This window comes from Pan troglodytes, chromosome 6 (genome assembly GCF_028858775.2).
Source record: "Pan troglodytes isolate AG18354 chromosome 6, NHGRI_mPanTro3-v2.0_pri, whole genome shotgun sequence".
NCBI classification, from domain to species: Eukaryota; Metazoa; Chordata; class Mammalia; order Primates; family Hominidae; genus Pan; species Pan troglodytes.
In genome coordinates this window covers 146,415,844-146,438,862 of record NC_072404.2, presented here as the reverse complement: position 1 = coordinate 146,438,862, position 23,019 = coordinate 146,415,844, and the positions used below count along the sequence as shown (strand labels likewise).

The window sequence follows — 23,019 nt, the reverse complement described above, 5'->3', positions numbered from 1 at the left end:
CAGAAAGGACTGAGTCCAAGGAATTGCTAGCCAGAGGGAAAATAAAATAAAATCATGGAAGGCTTGGGAGATGCCTTTTGATACTTTAAACCAAGCTTGTCCAACCTGTGGCCTGCAGGCCACATGTGGTCCTGGACAGCTTTGAATGCGGCCCAACACAAATTAGTAAACTGTCTTAAAACATTATGAGATTTTTTTTTTGTATGATTTTTTGTTGTTGTTGTTAGCTAATCGCTATCATTAGTATTAGTATATTTTATGTATGGCCCAAGACAATTTTTCTTCCAGTATGGTCCCGGGAAGCCAGAAGATTGGATACCCCTGCTTTAAACCTACCATGATAATTGGATACTGTGAGATTTTTATGTGTAAAATGTAGTCCAGATGGATAGCATTTGAATTCCCAGGATACACAGCAGTAATTTTTTTGTTTTTCATAGCAGTAAATTTTTTGGTGTTTTTGAACAAACTCGAAGTCTATTATTCACTGCGGAGTACCAAGTAGGATTCTCTCATTAGCAGATAAGAGAAAGCAAAATATTGTGTCTTTACAGGAGAAAACTATGTATTCAATTAAGATAGGGTGACAAAACCCAAGTGTGAAACCTACTAGTGGGGACTGGCAGAAAGATACCCTATTTAAACAGTATTCTGTCCTTACGTAACGTTATTCTCTAATTGGCATCTCTTAGAAAATGGCTGGATTTGGCCCACTTAGTTAAGTAGGTCCAGGAGGGGCAGAGACTTGGAGTTTATTCATTTTGGGAGGAAGCCCAGAATAGTCAATAGAACTAAAGGTATGACGATAGTGTTAGGTGCATGTCCTGTAATGTAGTTGGAATCCTAAAAACTGGGATAAGTCTGAGGTGTAGGGGTTACCCGATTACAATTTATCCCTGGTTTTTGTCTTCATTGTCTGCATTGCTGTTAGATTTTCTGAAGCCTTGTCTTCTCTAGTTTAAATTGGAGCAGGAATTATTCTTTGATAAAAGGCAGTAGTACCTCAGCTAACTTTCTCACTCAGAATATATTTAGTCAACAGATAACTGTTGACACATACTAAATACAAGTGGATTACATACTTTTGGAGGATATAAAGATAAATCAGGCAGAGTTTATTCTTTTCTCATGTAATGGGGGTGGAGGCGATGGACCATCATTTAATGGTTGAGAACTGGGGTTCTGCAGTCAGACCCAAGCTGGTTCAGACCCTGGTGTTGCAATGTACCAGATGGATAGCCTTGGAAAAAGCTACTCAATCTCTACTAAACCTTCCAAGGCTATATATCTAGTGCATGTCAACACCAGGATATGTATAATAGTACCTATGTCATAAGGATGGCTGGAGGCCTATGAGATAATGGTTGTAAAGGGTTTAGAAGACTCCCCAGAGCATAGTGAGCCCTCTCTGAACACTGACAACGCACACAAATGAACAGAGGTGCTTTATGGACCCAGGGGGTTCTGGCTTTGCTGATGTCCAGTGTTAGAGGTATGGCTTGGGGAGTTACCTATATTGGAAGCAATCACTCAGACTGTATGTCACTGGATGACTTGCCAGAGGCAAACAAGAAACAACATGGCAGACACAGAACCTTATTTTTTTATCCACAAAAGTGGACTGTATTTTTCTGTTTGCTTTGATGTTTTGTTTGTATTACTTTGTTTTTTGTTTTTGTTTTTGAGACTGAGTCTCGCTCTATCTCACAGGCTGGAGTGCAGTGGTGTGATCTCGGCTCATTGCAACCTCCGCTTCCCGGGTTCAAGCGATTCTCCTGCCTCAGCCCCCCTAGTAGCTGGGATTACACACACTGCCACCATGCCCGGCTAATTTTTGGAGATGGGGTTTCACCACATTGGCTAGGATGGTCTCGAATTGTTGACCTCAAGTGATCCGCCCGCCTCAGCCTCCCAAAGTGCTGGGACGCCTGGCCTGTTTGTATTACTTTGGTTTTTGTTTTTGAGACTGAGTCTCGCTCTGTCGCACAGGCTGGAGTGCAGTGGTGTGATCTCGGCTCGTTGCAACCTCCGCTTCCCGGGTTCAAGCGATTCTCCTGCCTCAGCCCCCCTAGTAGCTGGGATTACACACACTGCCACCATGCCCGGCTAATTTTTGGAGATGGGGTTTCACCACATTGGCTAGGATGGTCTCGAATTGTTGACCTCAAGTGATCCGCCCGCCTCAGCCTCCCAAAGTGCTGGGACTCCTGGCCTGTTTGTATTACTTTGTGGTAACTCTGCCATTAGGGGAGTTGAATCAGACTCATCTGATATGAAGATGACTTAATCATTAATTATTTTAGTACACAATTATTGAGTCTGTTTTTGCACCCATTATGGGTTCCAGCACTAGATCTAGTTTATTAGCACTGAAAGTAAATTAAAGACTAAGCCATATTGGTGGTTGGCTCACAGACTTAGGAGTTTGGCTGGCTGTTAAGGATCGGTGTCTGTAATATTAGAAAGTTTTCAGGCAAAATGAATGAAACAACCAGATAATAATTTGGTAAATAATAAAGGAGTGGTGAAGTTGGATTTCCTTAGCTGACTCTTTTGCTCAGACATTGTGGTCTCAACTTACTTATCTCTAAATATTTAAATAGATTACTGACTGGCCTGGGATGTGGTTTGTTCTTTAAAAAAAAAAAAATGTTATGTAATATTTGACCCATACAAAAGGTTATATAATTCTGTACAATTAATAGGACGTTATTAACACACTGAAGCTACCGTGTGAGGAGGTGCCTCACTCATGTACTGCATTATTATAGCTTGCTAAACATACCTTGGTTAATAAGGAACTATTTCTTGAATGTCACTTCCGTGTCTCCTGCCACGCATCTGGTGGTGGGCCCGGAGCCCTTGTTGACCAATAGGCTCAATATTTGTGAGGGAGACCTGGACAGCAGAGTAGAGGTGTGTGAGGACAGGCTGGGCCCTGCCAGCATTTGTGTCTGTCACCTCTAACCACGAAGAGGATAATGACTTGAGAGAGCAGTGCCTGCTGCTGCAGCTCCTCCTTCCCAATCTCAAGTGAATACCTCTTGAGTTCCTCTAGCTGTAGCCTAGAATCATGTATAGAAAAGGATTCTGGGAAATGTAGTTCCCCTTAACCAAATGCTAACAGTACAAACTGCAGTTGTGCAGTTAAGTATGTGTTTGTACTTATTTGTTATACTGGAAACAGGAGAGATATTTGTAATTATTTCTGCTTAAAAGATATCAGAATAGTTATTTACTATTCAGGTATCAGATTTGTTTAAAAATGACATTTAACTTGATTATATCATTATTTTCTTTTCCATTAAACCCTAACAATTTTTAAAGCCATGAAATAACTTAAAAAACAGAAGTAATTTAATCTTACCCTCTCCTTTGGAAAGAAAATATTCCTTTTTTAAAGTGAAAGCAAGTTTCAAAAAAAGAAAAAAAGAAAAGGAATAAAGAATGGCTACTCCATAGGCAGAGCAGCGGCCTGGTCTGCTTGACTGAGTATCCTTGCAGTTATTTCTGGATTATATGCTAAACAAGGGGTGGATTATTCATGAGTTTTCCAGGAAAGGGGTGGAGATTTCCCGGAACTGAGAGTTCCTCCCCTTTTTAGACCATATAGGGTAACTTCCGGACATTGCCTTGGGATTTGTAAACTGTCATGGCGCTGGCAGGAGCGCCTTTTAGCATGCTAATATATTATAATTAGTGTATAATGAGCAGTGGGGACGACCAGAGGTCTCTTTCATTGCCATCTTGGTTTTGGTGAGTTTTGGCCGGCTTCTTTATGGCATCCTGTGTTATCAGCAGGGTCTTTGTGACCTGTATCCTGTGCCGACCTCCTATCTCATCCTGTGACTAAGAAAATATTCTTTTAATTTGACAAATCAAGTTGGATCTCATTGTGCTAAAAAAGGTTTTTAAAAATATTATCCAATACAGTGCCATCTAGTGACAAATCATTTACTTGCTGGTTATTGAAAATAGTTGACTACAAGTTTTATGTCCTGATAAGTCAGGAACTTCACTTCTAATTGTGCAAATTCTTAAGACATATTTTAAGCGACTATTTCTAAATAAATAAAATATTTGTAAATAGAGAGCTGGAAAATATTTTCTAACCCTCAGGTTTTATACATATGTATCACAATGTGTCTTATTTAATGCCACGTGGACCCAGGAGTAAAATCAAAATCAGTGTTTTGTCTAATAAGGTGGTAATAGGATTATTTTAGAAATGTGATGTAAAGGAATGAGCATGGCTTTAAAATCAAACAGACACGAGTTTGTCTATTTGGACTTATTTTTCTTATGACTTAGCAGGTAATTACTACCTGCTTGGAAGTGCACCAAGCACTATATATGTACTGCCTCATTACATGTTCACAAAACTCTATAGGTATTTTACAAATGAGGAAACCGGCCAGGCGCGGTGGCTCACGCCTGTAATCCCAGCACTTTGGGAGGCCGAGGCGGGGGAATCACGAGGTCTGGAGATCCAGACCATCCTGGCTAACACAGTGAAACCCCGTCTCTACTAAAAATACAAAAAAAAAAAAAAAAAAAAAAATTAGCCGGGTGTGGTGGCGGGCGCCTGTAGTCCCAGCTACTTGGGAGGCTGAGGCAGGAGAATGGCATGAACCTGGGAGGCAGAGCTTGCAGTGAGCCGAGATCGCGCCACTGCACTGCAGCCTGGGCGACAGGGCAAGACTCCGTCTCAAAAAAACCAAAAAAAAAAAAAAAAAATGAGGAAACCAAGGCAGGGCAAGGAAGTGTTATGGTGCTTACTTCATTGTTTTTTTTTGTTGTTGTTTTTTGTTTTTTTTTGTATAGAGATGTAGTCTCACTCTGTCACCCAGGCTGGAGTGCAATGGCGTGATCTCGGCTCACTGCAACCTTCGCCTCCTGGGTTCAAGCGATTCTCATGCCTCAGCCTCCCGAGTAGCTGGGAACACAGGTGCCCGCTACTGTGCCCGGCTGATTTTTTTATTTTTATTATAGACAGGGTTTCACCATGTTGGCCAGGCTAGTCTCAAACTCCTGACCTCAAGTGATTCGCCCACCTTGGCCTCCCAAAGTGCTGAAATACCTCATTGTATTTTATTGTGTGTGTTTATGTGTTTCTGTAATAAAAGAGTGCCCCTTAACAGAGAAGGTCTTACTCAAGAATATTGTGTTTTTCCCTGCCCCTATTATAGACTGGTATGTCTGCAATTCAACTGCTGAATATTTGATTTTTTTCTTTGTCCATGAAATGAAAACACAATACCCTTGACAAGAACAATAGTACATTACATTGTTTTGATAAAATATCATTGTTTTCTCTATATTCAAGAGTGGAAAATATATGTAATTTTTTATAAAGGGTATTATACAGTGGCACAAGCACTAAACTAAGCAACTCTGGGTTCTAGTCTCTACTTGGCCACTTTTAAACTAGTGTTAATTTAACTCTAAAGTTGTACATGCACACAACCCGCATATTCCAAGAGCTTGTTAGGTACAAGGCTTGTTACAAAGACCAGCAGTCTCCCCGCTGTCACTCCTGCCCCATCCCTTGCTCTCTGAGCTCAACTCTTAGAGTGGATTGTTCTGCTTGTTTACCTCCAGCTCTCTAAACAGGCATTGCTCTATCCTCTTCTTACTTTTTCAGTGTTAGGCATTACCTTTGACCTCTCATGATAAAGGAGAATTTATCTTTTTTTTTTTTTTTTTTTTTTTTTGAGATGGAGTCTTGCTCTGTACCCCAGGCTGGAGTGCAGTGGCCCCATCTCGGCTCACTGCAAGCTCCGCCTTCCAGGTTCATGCCATTCTCCTACCTCAGCCTCCCTAGTAGCTGGGACTACAGGCGCCCGCCACCGCGCCGGCTAATTTTTTTTTGTATTTTTAGTAGAGACGGGGTTTCACCGTGTTAGCCAGGATGGTCTTGATCCCCTGACCTCGTGATCTGCCCGCCTCGGCCTCCCAAAGTGCTGGGATTACAGGCGTGAGGCAGCGCCCCGGCCAGGAGAATTTATCTTATGCACCCCCACCCCATGTGCATAGCCCTTTTCTTTTCATTATAATTACATTTTGAATAATTCAGCATTTACATTGTTAGGACTTTGAAAACATTATTCCCAGCTGAGTTATATAATCTATGGTTGCCTTTTCTTTCCAGCACAACTTTTTGTTTTCCCTGGTGTTAATAATTCTTTTCTTTTCTTTTTTTTTTTTTTTTTGGAGGAGGGCTTTGTTTGCTTGCTTAGATTTTGTGTACTTTTCCCATGTTCATCCCTAAACTCTTCCCCCGGTGTAATCTACTTGTGTCGAAAGTGTTAGGGTGCTCTGAAACAGCGTTGTCAGCCTGCAGGCAGCCATCCTCTCTGGCTGCGTTGTCTTTTCTCGAGTTAGCTGGAACTCTCTGCTGCCTCCCAGAGGGACGGAGAGACTTAGAGTCTGGCTGAACGTGAAGCCCTATTTGTTTGTGACTAAGACTGCTTGTCAGCAAGAACTGTCAAGAATGAGTCTTCTGACAGGCAGAAGCACTAATTAGCTTTTACCGTGACCAGTCATGAAGAAGCAGAGTAGGTAAGTAAAGGTGCCAGGGGTGAAATGAAGACCACATGGTATATAAGAATGTGCAAACAATAGTTAAAACAGAAAGAATTGTTTTTCTTTCTTTTTTTAAAAATACCTTTTTAAAAATAATGGAGATGGGTTGGGGGGGGTTGGGAGGAGGGTCTGGCTATGTTACCCACGCTGGTCTCGAACTCCTAGCCCCAAGCGATCCTCTCACTTCAGCCTCCCAAAGTGCTGCGATTATAGGCATGAGCCACTGCACCCAGCTGAGAAGGAATCTGTGAATTGCTTCTCATTGATTGTTACAGGAAATGATGTTGGAGACATGAATGATCTAATTAATGACTCTTAGCTTTGTATATATTTTGTTTACCTCAATCATAGATTTGGTCTGGTTGTGAATCATGTCTAAGATGTTACTTTTGGGGCCGTCATTATTACGTACATGGGAGAAAAACTAGAGGGCAGAAGGAGTCTCTACTATTTTCATTAATAGAACAATTTGCTACAGAACTGTTTTAAGTATTAAATACACAAAAGCTGCCGTTCTAGATAGCTAGCAGTAGGAGGCCACAGAGATCATGATTCTGGTGGAATCAGATTGAGTCCTGCAGATTTCCTATTGGAATTGGAAAAGAAACCAAGGGTAAGTAGTCTAGTTGAAATGCTGTAAACCCTTCTTAAAATTCAGGATCAGATAAACTAGATTAAAAATGCCATCCTGTTTTTCATAATGCAGTAACAAATGAATCTAAAATGTGCAACACCACTTTCTTATATGCTTGTGACATTCTTAGTAAATAAAACAAGCAGAGTAGGTATACTGATGTATAACCACCACTTTTTTCCATTGCACTTCTGATTTTTAGTTCTTGAGTCCCCAGTCCAGGCCCTGATTACTTTATGTCCAGATGACTTTCATAGGCTTCTAATTGATGACGCTTTATATCTTGTACTCCTCCACTTCATTCTATGTATTGAAAGCAAGAGTTTTCATCAGAAATGGTTTCGTCACACGTGTCCTATGATAAGCAACCTTTAGTAGTCTCCCGTCAAATAGTATTTCAAGTCCAAGCCTCTCCATTCATTCATTCACTCATTCATTCTAGACATACATATTGGGTGCCTTTACCTGGGCTAAACCTTGGCTCTCAAGACAGACACTCGGGTTTGCCCCCAAGAGCTTTATATTTGCATGTGCATTTTCTCAGTGTTCTGCAGTCTCTGTTACGGCTGAGTAAACTTACCTTGTCTCCCCTAAATTTTTACCTTTGTGCCTTTAAACATAAAGCAGCGTCTGTCATTTTATAATTCTCTTCTTTCAGAACTGCCTCTGGTTATTAAAAACCTGATCTACCTCTATTACTCTATGATCTTTCAGCTTTGTGTTATTTAATTTACACCATATTAATTTCATTTATTTTTAGTTTTTCTCTATTAAAATTCTATGTGTGTGCTGTTGCTTAAGTACAAGGTGGTCTTTTATTTCTTTACATTTCCTGTTAATGCCAAATAGTGTAAATTCCTTCTAAACAAAGGAAATATTACTTTAATGACTACAGCACATCCCATGGGTCGCTTTCCCTGTAACCTTCCAGTGCCCTCTTCTTTTCTAGCAGAACCTCCACTTTGCTTAAGAATCCACTCTTCTCTGTATACCCATATGCTCTGGGGAAGCTAGGCTCAGGCCCCAGTCACAGCCCACGGCTGTCAGGAAGGTTCTGTTCTTGCCAGTTGATAGGTTTGAGCATGAACATGTGACCCAGTTCTGTCCCTTGAGACATAAAGAGAAGCCTGGTGGAGGCTTCCAGAAAGGTTTGCCATCCTGGTGAAAAAGAGTTGGATGAGAAGTTCTGCCCACTGTGGGCCAAGCTCCAGCTGTCTTGCAGCCATGAAGGGAGCTAGCCCAAGCATCATCGCCACATGGAGGGGGGCAGAAAGACAGCTGGGGCGGGGGCCTTGCTGCATTGCTGAGCCATCCTTTGTTGGGATTTCTTGTTATGTGAAGATAGTGAGGCTTTGTCGGCTTGGGATTTTCTCTTATTTTCAGACAAAGGCGTCTGGCTAACTCTTCACCATCAGCTCTCAGTTTAGATTTCCCTGATCTCTGACAGCATCTCCTGCCATGCGTTTACCACACCACGTAGTAATAGATTATTTGCTTCTCAGGACCACAATTGACTGTAAACTCTATATGACAGCAGGAACTTCACCTTGATCACTGTTATGAGATGTGCTTACAAACCAGCATAGTGCCTGGGGACTGATAAGTTTTGAGCACCTATATTTATTCATGTTATCCTGAAAGTAGATGCAGAGTTTCTGGGGCAGGGACAAATTATGATTATTATAGCAATAACCTAGGACAACAGACTTGAGTTTATAACCCCTGGAAGATTTCCACAGTCGTGGTTTCATCATCCTTCTGAAATGTAAACACATAGCTCAGGGGAGGTAAGTCCCTCACTCACTATCTGTTCAGTCATCTTTTAAGTTTTAAGGTTGTCCTTTAACACAAGTCCTAGTAAAATTTTCCCAGCTCTAATTGTGCAGAAGTATAAAGACACTCACTTCCTCACACTGACAGAGTAGGTGCTCAATAAACTATTTGTTGAATATTTAACAAATTTAAAGAATAAATCTAATTTAAATCTAATTTAGTGGTGTCAACTGGGTCAGGGATTGTGGGCTTTTGTGGGGGGTGGGGGGAAGCGTATGAGAATCATCTGGGGGGCATTTTAAATCAACAGTATACTTCTCACCTGCCAATTCCGACATCTCCTATTACTGTCATATTCCTTAGGGTTTTTAGGTTTCTTTTTGTGGCCAAAAGGATGAGAACTTGGATATAGCCCACACTATGTTTGAGCCTTTCTTATGAAAGTTAGGAATGGAACCATTTGTGTTGACACCTGGTCCCAAGGCTGCTATCTCAATGTTCACATTCATTCCACCTGAGTCTTCTGTTTTGTGTTTCCTTGTACGGATTTGGTAGAATATTTATTAAAGGATGTTTCTTTTTTAAAATTAATAGCTTGCCTTTTTTTCACAGAGGGTTTGAGGCAACTTTACCACACAAATACATAAAATGAAATAGCATATAAACAGAAAATCAGAACTGAGAAAAAAGGTTGCACATGTGTTGATTTTAATTCAGATTTGCTTCATGTTTTTATTGATGCCTAGTGCAAAATGACAAATAGCATCAATTATGTTAATAATTTTTAACATTTTTATTTAAGCCACATCCCTGTGTTGTAATCTATGAGACCTCTTCTGAAAAGAGTTCACACACACACACACACACACACACACACACACAGACACTATCTCTCAATTTTGCTATAATGTCTGTCCCTGGCTCATCCCTCCTTCAGTGGGGGTATATGGAAACTTGGTATTAGAGAAGGTGAAACATACTCATTTCTTAGGAGGAAAAAAATATTCTTGGTATTAAGTTCTAAAAAATTTATTTCTTTAATAAAATATTCTAGACATACAGAAAAATAGACTAAGCTATCAAATACCATCAGTTTTGTAATATTTGCTTTAGATTTAAAAAAAATAGAGACGAATAGAGACCTCTTATTTAGCTCTTTTTGATTCTATTCTGCTCTTTTCCTCTACAGTAGAAACCACTATCCTGAGTTTAGTGTTTAACATTTCCAAACATATTTTATACTTTTACTACCTTTGTTTACATTTGCATCATTATATATATATATATATATATATATATTTTTTTTTTTTTTTTTTTTAATTTTTTTGAGACAGGGTCTTACTCTGTCACCCGGGCTGGAGTGCAGTGGCATGATCTCGGCTCGCTGCAGTCTCCATCTCCCAGGTGCAAGCGATTCTCCTGCCTCAGCCTCCCGAGTAGTTGGGATTACAGGCATGCGCCACCACATCCAGCTAATTTTTGTATTTTTAGTAGAGACAGGGTTTCGCCGTGTGACTGGTCTCGAACTCCTAATCTCAAGTGATCCTCCCGCCTCAGCCTCCAAAGTGCTGGGATTATAGGCGTGAGCCACGGCACGTGGCCCTCATCGTTATGTATGTGAGACATTATTTTTTATGATTTGAAACTTTATATAAACCATGTTTCATCGTAGGCCTCTGCAGCTAGTCTTTTCACCTAACATTTTTTTTTTAATTGTGAAAAAAAAAAACACATAACATGAGAGTTACCCTCTTAACAAATTATTGTGTATGGTACAGTATTAACTATAAGCATAATGTGGTACAGAAGATCTCTGGAACTTTTCATTTTGCATGACAGAGACTCTGTTCCCATTGAATAGCAACTGCCCATTTTCCCCTCCCTCCAGTCTGGCAACAGATTCTACTTTGTGTTTCTGTAAGTTTGACTACTTTAGACACTTCATCTATGTGGTTTCATGCGGTATTTGTCCTTCTTCACTTAGCGTAATATCCATCACTTAGCAACAAGGTTCATCCATGTTGTAACTTACGACGAGATTTCTATTTTAAGGCTAATATTCCACTGTATGTATACACCATATTTGCTTTGTTTTTTCATTTAAGATGGATTTTAGGTTGTTACTACCTTTTGGTTATTGTGATTAATGCTGCAGTGAACAAGGGGGTGGTGCAAGCATTTCTACAAGATTCTGATTTCAGTTTTTTTTTGATGAATATCCAGAAGAGGGATTTCTGGTTTATATTGTAGTTCTATTTGTAATTTTTTAAGGAATCTCCATACTGTTTTCCATAGAAGCTGCACCATTTTACAGTCCCACCAACAATGCGCAAGGATTCCAGTTGCTTCAGATCCTCACCAAGACTTGTTATTTTCTGGGTTTTTTGTTTTTGTTTTTTATAATGCCCATCCTAACATGTATGAGGTGACATCTTACTGTGGTTTTCATTGGCATTTGGTGACATGTATGTACGCCTTGGCCATTTGTGTATCTTTTTTTTTTTTTTTTTTTTTTTTTGGAGAAATACCTATTCGAGTCTTTGGTCTATTTTTTCAGTGGGTTATTTGGGGTTTTTTTGCCACTGTTGTAGCAGTTCCTTATATATTTTGGATATTAGCCCCTTATCAGATACATGGTTTGCAGATATTTTCTCCCATTCCATAGGATGCCTTTTTACTCTATTGATTCTTTATTCTTCTTTGATACTTGTAGCTGTCCTTATTTCTTTCATAAATATACGTAATACTCATATATAAGATATTTCATTATGAGACTATATTATATGCATATTCTCCTGATTCACATTTGAATTGTTTCCAATTTTTTGCAGTTACCTGTATTGTGATATGTACCTCCTTATGTTCGTGTGCCAATTTCTCTAGTGTACATTTTCAGGAGTGGAATTACTTGGCTATAGGTATGTGTATCTCATCTTTATTAGATATTACCAAATTCCTCTCCAGAGTGGTTGACTCAGTGTAACTTTCTTTCATTAGTGTGATACTTTGCCAGTCTGACGCAAAATGCTGTTTCATCGTAGTGTTAAACTGCATCGTACTGAACTTGAACATCTTATGTTTATTTTCACCGTGATTTCCTTTTTTGTTAACTAGCTATTCACAATTTTTTGCCTCATTTTTTTCAATACAGTTGTTTGTATTTATTTACTGACTTTTAGGACTTAATGTATCCTGAAAATTAATACCTTTTTGTTATGTATTTTGTTAATATCTTGTAGTCTGTGGTTTGGTTTTTCATTTTGTTTGAAGAACCTTTTGTTAGAATTTTTAAAAACTTCAACATAGTAACACATTTATCAGTCTTTTACTTTATAATTTCTACTTTTGTATGTTATTTTAAAAATCATTACCTAAAGAGCATTTTTTTCCTAAAAATTGTCAAAATTTTATTTTTACATTTAAGCCTATAGCTTGAAAATGTGTCTCTATGATGTGAGATAATGATTTTATTTTCTTATAGTTAACTTGTGTCTCAGGATAACTGTTGTTCAATAGTCTGTCCTTTCCCCGCTGATTTGCAGTGTTACTGCCATCATATATCAAATTTCTGAACATACGTGAGTCTTTTTCTGGGTGCTCTATTGTTTTTCATTTATCTTTACTGTTTTACTTATCATTGTTTCATATAACTTAAAGTTTTAGAGAGTGGCTGCCTGTTTTCTTCAAATTTGTCAAGACTGTTCTTGGCCCTTTTTTCTTATGAATTTTAGGATCAGCTTACCATGGTCCATGAAAGACCCTGTAGGGATTTTGATTGTAATCATGTTGTATTTCAGTTCAGTTTAGGAATATTTATTAAGTCTTCCATCCACAAATATAATGTATTTCTCAACTTACTTGGCTTTATAATGTTCTCTATAAAGCTCTTGAAGATTTTTTTGTTAGACTAATTATTAGAAAGCTTATAGCTTTAGTTGCTGCTTTAAATGATAGGTAGCTTTTCTTATTGAAATTACAATGTGATGTTTTGGCTTATAGGAATTATATTAATTTTGTATCTTGATCTTTTAACAATACTGATGAACTTATTTTTTATTAGTTTTAATGGTTTTCCTTCATAATTCTCTATATAGATAATGATTACTTGGAGATGAAGACAGTTTTGTTACGTCATTTAAATTTTTATATTTCCTTTGTCTTTTTTATTAATGTTGACTAAGTCCTCTATTATGTTATTAAGTAAAAGTGATGATTGTAGTCATCCTTCTTGCATTTCGTAGCTTTTGAAGGAAATACTCCCATTATTTAACCATTAAGTGTGATTTTGTTGTAGGGTTTTGTTTTTGTTTTTGAGTTAAGCAAGTTCTTTTCTATTCCTGATATGTGGGATTCTTTTTTTTTTTTAATCATGAAGGTTGCTAAAGAATTAACAAAACCAACCGGGTGCGGTGGCTCATGCCTGTAATCCCAGCACTTTGGGAGGCCGAGACGGGTGGATCACGAGGTCAGAGATCGAGACCATTCTGGCTAACACAGTGAAACCTCATCTCTACTAAAAATACAAAAAATTAGCCGGGCGTGGTGGCACGTGCCTGTAGTCCCAGCTACTCGGGAGGCTGAGGCAGGAGAATGGCGTGAACCCGGGAGGTGGAGCTTGCAGTGAGCCAAGATCGCGCCACTGCACTCCAGCCTGGGGGACAGAGCAAGACTCTGTCTCAAAAAAAAAAAGAGTTAACAAACCATTTTTCATTTTTTTAAGGACAAATCTGACCTTAGATTAACTCTCTACTCAGTTCTCCTGAACCCCTGGTAAAAGGGAAATGTTCACCATGTTACCAGGCAACATTGTTGTGGTGAAAGTGACCTCTGTTTGGTAAACATATCTGGACTGGGAGGAACTGTAAGTGAACTCTAAATTCCTGATTAGAAGCTGTAGCTTCCCCAGAAGTACTGACTTTTCAGAAATGGGTATGTCCTTTGTGGGAACCTGGGACGCCGTGACTAGCACCGTTATATGATATTTGGTTTCTGCTTGGGGCACAAAGTTTCTAAGCCAGCATGTCTGTGCACCACCCTTGTGATTTTATTTTATATTATTTTATTTTATTTGAGACAGAGTCTTGCTCTGTTGCCCAGGCTGGAGTGCAATGGTGCAATGTTGGCTCACTGCAACCCCCACCTCGCGGGTTCAAGCGATTCTCTTCCCTCGGCCTCCCGAGTAGCTGGGATTACAGATGCCCGCCACCACACCCGGCTAATTTTTGTATTTTTAGTAGAGACAGGGTTGTACCATGTTGGCTAAGCTGATCTCAAACTCCTGACCTCAAGGGATCTACTCACCTCGGCCTCCCAGAGTGGCACCAAACCAGCATGGTACCGGGGCCCACCCTTGTGATTTTCATTTCCTTGCCCCTGAGCTGTCAGCTGGATGCCAGAGAGAATAGCTCCTGGATGGCTGTGTGGGCTCCTGTGGGGGCTGCTTCCATGAAGAGAAACACCTGAAACCGCCCTGTTGGCATGCTGTGTTTTCTTCTATGCTTCCTGAGTAGATAGATGGCTGCTGATTGTGGCCTTGGTAACTGAGTAGCTCAGAATGTGTAATTAGAAGTCCCACGTGGGCACTGCAGTGCATCCAAACAAAATACAGAAATAAAAGTGTTTCCTGGGGTTGATCTAACTTCATAACTCTCACTTAAAATCCTCGATTTCTAATATTTATTGGAATACTCATATTTTCATTGACTATAAATATTTTAGATTGAACTTACAAGTATATATACTATACTTTTTTAATGTGTTAGATTCTATATATGTTTGCCAACCCCAAAATGGTTCCACTGCTAAAAAAAAAGTTTGATAACTAATGTTTTAGACCTGTACTGTCCAGTGGGTAGATATTTGCTGCTGTAATATGGCTATTAAAATGAAATACAATTAAAATTCAGTTTCTTAGTCATACCAGCCATAATTCAAGTGCTCACTAGCCATATGTGGCTAATGGCTACTATCTTTGACAGTGTAGATATGGAGCATCTTCATCATTACAGAAAGTTCTGTTGAACAGACTTTCTAGGCTTTATTTTTAAAATTTATCCACCTTATCAGAGAGCGTTTTTACTATATATGCTATATGCAATAAGAATCAGCATATCTTTCAGGGACATTATTGAAGACCCCAGTGTATTATGTATAGAATGATCCACTAGAGAAATATTTCTTAGATTTGAGTACCAGGAGAAATTTATTTTCCCTGAAATTTACCCTCTGATCATGTCCAGTTTGTAACAGATCATTTTTCCCTTTTTGCTTTGTCACTAGAGTGTAGGGCCAAGTTTATGGCTCACTTTAACCATTTGGCCTACATATTTGTATGCTTTGTGTAATTTTTGAAGGCTCTGGTTTTATCTTGCTAGTCTGCTTATTTTCTTGTCTGGATTTTTGTATTAATAAAACTATAAATTTTGCATTTTAAGGGGGGTGTAAATACAGTATAATGAATGAATACCTTTAAGATTTTGATTGATACTTCCGTTATTTGGTAGGAGCCATTTATTACTGAACCTCAGAGGTGAGAACGGGTGAAGGAGCTAAAAGCAGTCAGTCCTTAGCTGATCATTACAGTGTACACACATGTAATCTGGACTGCTCACCAAATGAAATTGTGTCCAGAATTGGTGGGTTCTTGGTCTCACTGACTTCAAGAATGAAGTCGTGGACCCTCGTGGTGAGTGTTACAGTTCTTAAAGATCGTGTATCCAGAGTTTGTTCCCTCTGATGTTCGGATGTGTTCAGAGTTTCTTCCTTCTGGTGGGTTCGTGGTCTCGCTGGCTTCAGGAGTGAAGCTGCAGACCTTGGCGGTGCATGTTACAGCTCTTAAGGCGGTGCATCTGGAGTTGTTCATTCTTCCCGTCTGGAGTTCATTTCTCCTGGTGGGTTCGTGGTCTCGCCGGCCTCAGGAGTGAAGCTGCAGTGTTACAGCTTTGCAGTGAGTGTTAGAGCTCTTAAAGGCAGTGCGAACCCAAAGAGTGAGGAGCAGCAAGATTTATTGCAAAGAGTGAAAGAACAAAGCTTCCAGGGTGGAAGGGGACCCGAGCAGATTGCCACTGCCGGCTTGGGCAGCCTGCTTTTATTCCCTTATCTGGTCCCACCCACATCCTGCTGATTGGTCCATTTTACGGAGAGCTGATTGGTCTGTTTTACAGAAAGCTGATTGGTCTGTTTTGACAGGGTGCTGATTGGTGCGTTTACAATCCCTGAACTAGACACAAAAGTTCTCCGAGTCCCCGTTAGATTAGCTAGACACAGAGCACTGACTGGTGCATTTACAAACCTTGAGCTAGACACAGAGCACTGATGGGTGCATTTACAAACCTTGAGCTAGACACAGTGTGCTGATTGGTGTATTTACAGTCCCCTGGCTAGACATAAAGGTTCTCCAAGTCCCCACTAGATTAGCTAGATACCGAGTGCTGATTGGTGTATTTACAATCTGTTAGCTAGACATAAAGGTTCTCCAAGTCCCCACTAGACTCAGGAGCCCAGCTGGCTTCACTTAGTGGATCCCGCACTGGGGACGCAGGCGGAGCTGCCCTCTAGTCCCGTGCTGTGCGCCCGCACTTCTCAGCCCTTGGGTGGTCGATGGGACCGGGCGCCGCGGAGCAGGGGGCAGCGCTCACTGGGGAGGCTTGAGCTGCACAGGAGCCCACGGCGGTGGGGAGGCTCGGGCATGGTGGGCTGCAGGTCCTGAGCCCTGCCCCACGGGGAGGCAGCTGAGGCCCAGTGAGAATTTGAACGCAGCACCAGCAGGCCAGCACTGCTGGGGGACCCGGCACACCCTCCACAGCTGCTGGCCTGGGTGCTAAGCCCCTCACTGCCTGGGGCCGGCGGCGCCGGACAGCTGCTCCAAGTGCGGGGCCCACCGAGCCCACGCCCACCCGGAACTCATGCTGGCCCACGAGCACCGCGCACAGCCCTGGTTCCTGCCCGTGCCTCTCCCTCCACACCTCCCCTCAAGCAGAGGGAGCCAGCTCCAGCCTCGGCCAGCCCAGAGAGGGGCTCCCACAGTGCAGCGGTGGGCTGAAGGGCTCCTGAAGTGTGGCCAGAGTGGGCGCCAAGAGCAAGCGAGGGCTGCCAGCACGGTGTCACCTCTCAAAATGACTTAGAATGTATACCTGTCATACAACCAGTTTAGCTTGCTTTTCTAAAATTTTTTTAATTTTCAAAATAATGTTTAAAGAAGCCTTACTGAAGTTGATTGTAAAAAATTTCAAACTTTTAAGTGTTGCTAGGGAAATTGAACCAAAAACATATCTGATTATTTTACTCAAACTAGTGAACAGGGTTTAAATAAAGAGGGTGGAGGCTGGGTGTGGTGGCTCATGTCTGTAATCCAGCACTTTGGGAGGCCCAGGTGGGCGGATCACCTGAGGTCGAGGGTTCGAGACCAGCCTGACCAACATGGAGAAATCCTGTCTCCCCTAAAAATACAAAAAATTAACCAGGCATGGTGGCACATGCCTGTAATCCCAGCTACTCGGGAGGCTGAGGCAGGAGAATTGCTTGAACCTGGGAGGCAGAGGCTGTGGTGAGCTGAGATCGTGCCATTGCACTCCAGCCTAGGCAACAAGAGTGGAACTCTGTCTCAAAAAAAAAAAAAAAAAGAGTGTGGAGGACTCTTTTTAACTTTGCTTATGAAGAGAGTTTTTTTTGGGGGGGGGGGATGACAGTCTGATTCTGGGTATTCATGCCTTCTCATTGGAAAACCACCACTATGCTTTCTTCTCTTTTTCCATTTTTTTCTTTCATAGTTAGAGATGGAGTCTCACTCTAACTGTAACTGTGGGAGGGTAGTGATGTAATCACAGCTCACAGTACCTCCGGCCTCAGCCTCCCAGTTAGCTAGGACTATAGGCACACATTACCACACCTAGCTAATTTTTTTTTTTTTTTTTAAAGAAACAGGGTCTCACTCTGTTGCCCAGGCTGGTCTCGAACTCCTGGGCTCAAGCAGTCCTCCTGCCTCAGCCTCTCAAAGTGCTGGGATTACAAGCACTGAGCCAGTGTACCCAGCCTTTTTTCTATTTTGTTCTTGTCTTGTATATTTTACATTTTATAGCTTTTCATGTTTCCGAAACCACTTACCACATTTAGGCCAAAAGGCAAAATAATAAAAAATAAAACCAACCTCACCTAAAAAAAAGTTTAAGGATTAAGTATTTCCATATACCAGTGTTGAACAGATTTGAACAATATATTTGATTTTATGCTCTCCAGTTGCTAAAGTGAGGAAAAGAAACAGAATTATATTGTTTTCATGTGCTGACAGCCGGAAGCATGTAAACATCTGCAGAAACCAAACGTTTCCTGGAACTAAGCTTGAGCAGAAATCTATCACGTGGACCTTTGTTTAAAGAACCTTGTGAAAAACCACAGTTATGTAAAAGATCCAGGAGCGCAGTTCATGTGGATTAGATTCTCTAGGAGGCAGAGAGTCTAAGGAGATCAAAGAAAACAACGACTTGGGAAGTGCATGTGCTGAGCACTGGAGCCAAACTAGCAGAAAGGAGTTTTAGAGGCACTGAATCCAGGGCCTCTGGTTTTTGGGGACTGTAGTAAAGAAAGGAGTTGAGGCCTGGTGCAGTGGCTCATACCTTTGGTCCCATTACTGCTGGAGGATGGTTTGAGGCTGGAAGTTCAAGACTAGCCTGGGCAACAAAGCAAGACCCCTTTTCTAAAAAAAAAAATAAAAAAAAAATGGATGTGATGGTGTGTGCCTGTAGTCCTAGCTACTCAGGAGGCTGAGGCAGTAGGGTCAGGAGGCAGAGGCAGGAGTTGAAGGCTGCAGTGAGCTATGCGGGTACCACTGCACTCCAGTCGGGTGACAGAGCGAGACCCTGACTAAACAAAAAATAACAACAATAAAGGAGGCAGGGGTTTAGAAAATACCATGATTGTTAACAGGACCATCAGATTTCATTTTTTCTAAAATATTAGATATTGTCAGTGTGGTTTTTATATAGGTGCTGATTCTGTTCTGTTCGTCTTCAAGTAACAAATGCCTGCAGTGGAGATATCTTATTTTGATGATTAACAGGAAGCTTTTAAGCTTTGAAGAAAGCAAACAACATTTTCCATGGATCTTTAAGAGCTGGGCTAATATTTTTGCCCACACAGAACTCTAATTCATTTCAGAGTCAAGGGCAACAATAGAATACTTTTTCAAGGACCTTGCATTTGTTAATACAGGTTTTCATAATAGAAAGCAATTTAAATATTCAGAACTAATGTAACATGGAAGAAACAACTTTTTCCTAAAATATTTGAGAGACAAATATAACAAACAGTTCATCTTTACTATGACAATCTCAACGGAAAGACTTCAGTGTGGTCATATTAATGCATTTTCTGTTCCCAGCAGGCAAGTAAGGCAAGGGAAGCATCAGCTCCCAGGCTATTGTAGTCATCCAGATGGAGATGAGGTAGGCTCAGATGGCAGTGGTGGGAGCAGGGAGAAGTAGTTAGAATTCAGATGTAGTTTTAAGATTGAGCCAACAGGGTTTGCTCATGAATTGGGCAGAGGACATGAGGGAAAGAGAAAACTCCATCTTGGAGGATGGAGTTACTATTTCCTGAGATGAGCAAGCCTGTAGGAGCTTCAGGCGTGGGGCACTAGGGGAACATCAGGAGTTTGGCATGGCATGATGTTAAAAGGGGAATGTCTATTAGACATCCAAGTGGAGATGTCAAGGAGGTGGTTGAAAATATGAGCCTTGAGTTCAGGGAAGAGGTTCAGGCTCTTATTTAAGGTGCTGAGACCCATTGAGATGACCAGGAGGAGAGAGTATAGACAGGAAAGTTTGAGAATTGAGAGTCCTGGGTCGCTCTGGCATTAAAAGGTGGATAATGAGAAGAAGTTTAAGGAATGGCCAGTGAAGGAGGAGGAGAGTCAGTAGGTTGTGGTGTCCTGGCAACTAAGCAAAGAAAGTGCTTAAAGAGGAGAGTGATCAGCTCTGTCTGTGCCGCTGGCAGGTCCAGTAAGAGGAAGACTGAACAGTGAACATTAGATTGAGTGAAAATGGTTTCTGCTGCTTTTTTGCCCAAGTAGTCTTGAATGAATTCAGTTAACCTCTCTCTGGGGATAACAATGGTACTTACCTCATCAGGTGGTGGTGATGAACTGTTTATTTATTTTAAAAAATTGTTTTTGAGACAGGGTGTAGCTCTGTCGCCCAAGCTGGAGGGCATTGGCATGATCACAGCTCACTGCAACCTTGACCTCTTGGACTCAAGCAATCCTTCCGTCTCAGCCTCCTAAGTAGCTAGGACCATAGGCATGCACCACCACACCCAGCTAATTTTTTATTCTTTGTAGAGAAGGAGTCTTGCTATGTTACCCAGGTTAGTATCAAACTCTTGGACTCAAGCAATTCTCCTGCCTTGACCTCTCAAAGTGCTGGCATTACAGGTGTGAGCCACCATGGCCAGCCTATGAACTGTTTAAGTGGATGACCAGCCTAGGCAAGAAAGATGCCATCTCAAAAAAAAAAAAAAAAAAAAAAAAGCTGGATGTTGTGCCATATGCTTGTGGTCTCAGCAACTCAGGAGGCTGAGGTGGGAGGATCACTTGAGCCCAGGAGTTTGAGGCTGCAGTGAGTTAGATTGCCCCACTACACTCCAGCCTGGATGGCAGAGTGAGACCCTGTCTAAAAATAAATAAATAATGCTCACTTTGGCAGCACATATGCTAAAATTGAAACGATACAGAGAGGAGTAGTGTGGCCCCTGGACAAGGATGACATGCATATTTGTGAAGCATTCCATCTTTTTAAAATTCAATTTTAAAAAATTTTAAAAAGAAATAAGTAAATGGATGAGATAATTCCTTTAAAGCACCTCTCCCTGTACCTGGCTTTTGAGTATTTCACAGTTGAAGACATTGCTGGCTTTAACAATAGCAGTTTTAGGGGAGCAGTGGGGACAAAGTCTGATGGGAATGGGAAGAAAGAATTGGAGACAGTGGATGGAGTCAGCTCTTTTGAGTATTCTTTTAAAACTGGATTAGAGAAATGGGGAGTTAATTCGTGGGACCCTGGGGTCAAGAGGAAAGGCCAGTAGGCAAGAAGGCCTCCCTCCCTCCCTCCCTCCTCCTCCCCCCTCCCTCCCTCCCTCCTCCTCCCTCCCTCCTCCTCCCTCCCTCCTCCCTCCCTTCCTAAATCCACAGACCTTCTATGGTGATTGGAGTCATCCTGTATAGAGGGAAAAGCTGATGATGTAGTTGGATTTAGGACCATAGATAACAATGGACCAAAATAACTAGATTGTCCTTGCCACCTGCCCCCGCTTCTCAGTCTTTTATTCATTCATTTAACAAATATTTATTGTAGGTTCACAAGGTGCCAAGGACCAAGCTTAGGTGCTGGGAACAGTGGTGGTTAAGGGACTAATCAAACAGGCATGAGCTCCACACCCTCATGAAGTTGTCACAGTCCGGTGGAGATAGGCTTTCTGAAAACACACAAATACAGATTTGGATGAGCACTTTGCAGGAAGAGTACAGAGTACTTTTGAGAGGAAGAGAGGGAGAGTAGCATGGTGTAACTTAGATGGGGGGCATACGAAGGTCTTTTCAGATGTGAAAGATGACCATGGCTGAAAAGAAGAGCATCCCAGCAAAGGGAACAGACCTTGCAAAGGCCCTGGGGCAGGTGAGAGAGAAGCTGGTGCTTTTCGGGATTTGAGAGAAGGCCAGGGTGGCCTGAGAGGTGGGAAGGGAGCAGGTCATGCAGGGCTTTGGAAGCCTCCATATTAAAGCTTATGGGATATCGTATCTAAGAGCAATGGGAAACACTGAAAACTGTTTTAGTTGGGAAGTGACATGGTGAGATTTGCATTGGAGAAAAAAATATGACCCATGATGAAGTATGTCCTGGTGAATGGATCAGAGGGGCAAAAGTGGGGGGAAAACCCCGCCAATTTAGGCAAAAAGATAATACCTATGAAAATACTTAGTCTAAAATATGTATAATTTTGGTATAGAAACAGAAGTGAGAATATCCTCTCTTTAGCAGAATTTGCTTTGCACTTAACCAGGCTTCTTACTTCCATGAAGACAGCATTTTCTTGTTAAAAATAATGTTAATTGAGAAGAATCAGCTGAAGGTGTCAGTGATTTCAGATTATTTAACATAAAATGAAAGTTTGAAAAAGATTGTGGCAGCCTTGTGAAAATTAAAAATAATGAGAGCTTATTAAATTTTTTTTTCTAGAAGAAAATACCAATGAATCAATATTAGGAGACAGAAGCTGTTAAGAAAACTCAGTATGGCCAGGTGCGGTGGCTTATGCCTATAATCCCAGCACTTTGGGAGGCTGAGGCTGGCAGATTGCTTGAGCTCAGGAATCTGAGACCAGCCTGGGCAACATGGTGAAACCCTGTCTCTACCAAAAATACAAAAAAATTAGCCAGGTGTGATGGCGTGCACCTGTAGTCCCAGCTACTTAATGGGCTAAGGTGGAAGGATCACTTGAGCCTGGGAGGCAAAGGCTGCAGTGAGCTGAGATCTCGTCACTGCACTCCAGCCTGGGTGACAGAGCCAGACCCTGTCTCAAAAATAATAAATTAAGGGCCAGGTGCGGTGGCTCACGCCTGTAATCCCAGCACTTTGGGAAGCCAAGGTGGGTGGATCACCTGAGGTCAGGAGTTTAAGACCAGCCTGGCCAACATGGCGAAACCCCGTCTCTACTAAAAATACAAAAATTAGCCTGGCACAGTGGTGGGAGCCTGTAATCCCAGCTACTTGGGAGACTGAGGCAGGAGAATCACTTCAACGTGGGAGGCGAAGGTTGCAGTGAGCTGAGACTATCCTATTGCACTCCAGCCTGGGTGACAGTGCGAGACTCCGTCTCAAAAAGAAAAAAAAAAGGGAGCAAGTTCTAGTACTGGGTGGATATTTTATTGCACCAATTTAGGCTTCTCCCCAGAGATTTCTTAAAACAGAAAGGCAGTTGTAATACCAAGTATTGCTGTATCAGGCCACCTGCTACTCCAAGGCCATGAATTAACTTGT

The 23,019-nt window shown here is 41.4% G+C and overlaps 1 long non-coding RNA gene and 1 other non-coding gene across 26 annotated transcripts in view; both read left to right on the top strand.

Moving 5' to 3' along the window:
• Positions 1-23,019, top strand: part of LOC735584 (uncharacterized) — a 236,762-nt gene that overhangs the window by 34,457 nt on the left and 179,286 nt on the right. The window contains exon 1 of one of the 25 annotated variants that reach the window (XR_001719959.4): positions 5,896-6,561. The exons of the other annotated variants lie outside the window; for them this stretch is intronic. This is a non-coding gene — a long non-coding RNA (uncharacterized LOC735584). Of the gene's footprint in view, positions 1-5,895; positions 6,562-23,019 lie in introns of those variants that run through there. 25 annotated transcript variants of the gene reach the window in all.
• On the top strand, positions 20,673-20,779 carry LOC112209836 (U6 spliceosomal RNA). Its single transcript, XR_002944838.1, has one exon. It is a non-coding gene; the product is annotated as a U6 spliceosomal RNA (small nuclear RNA).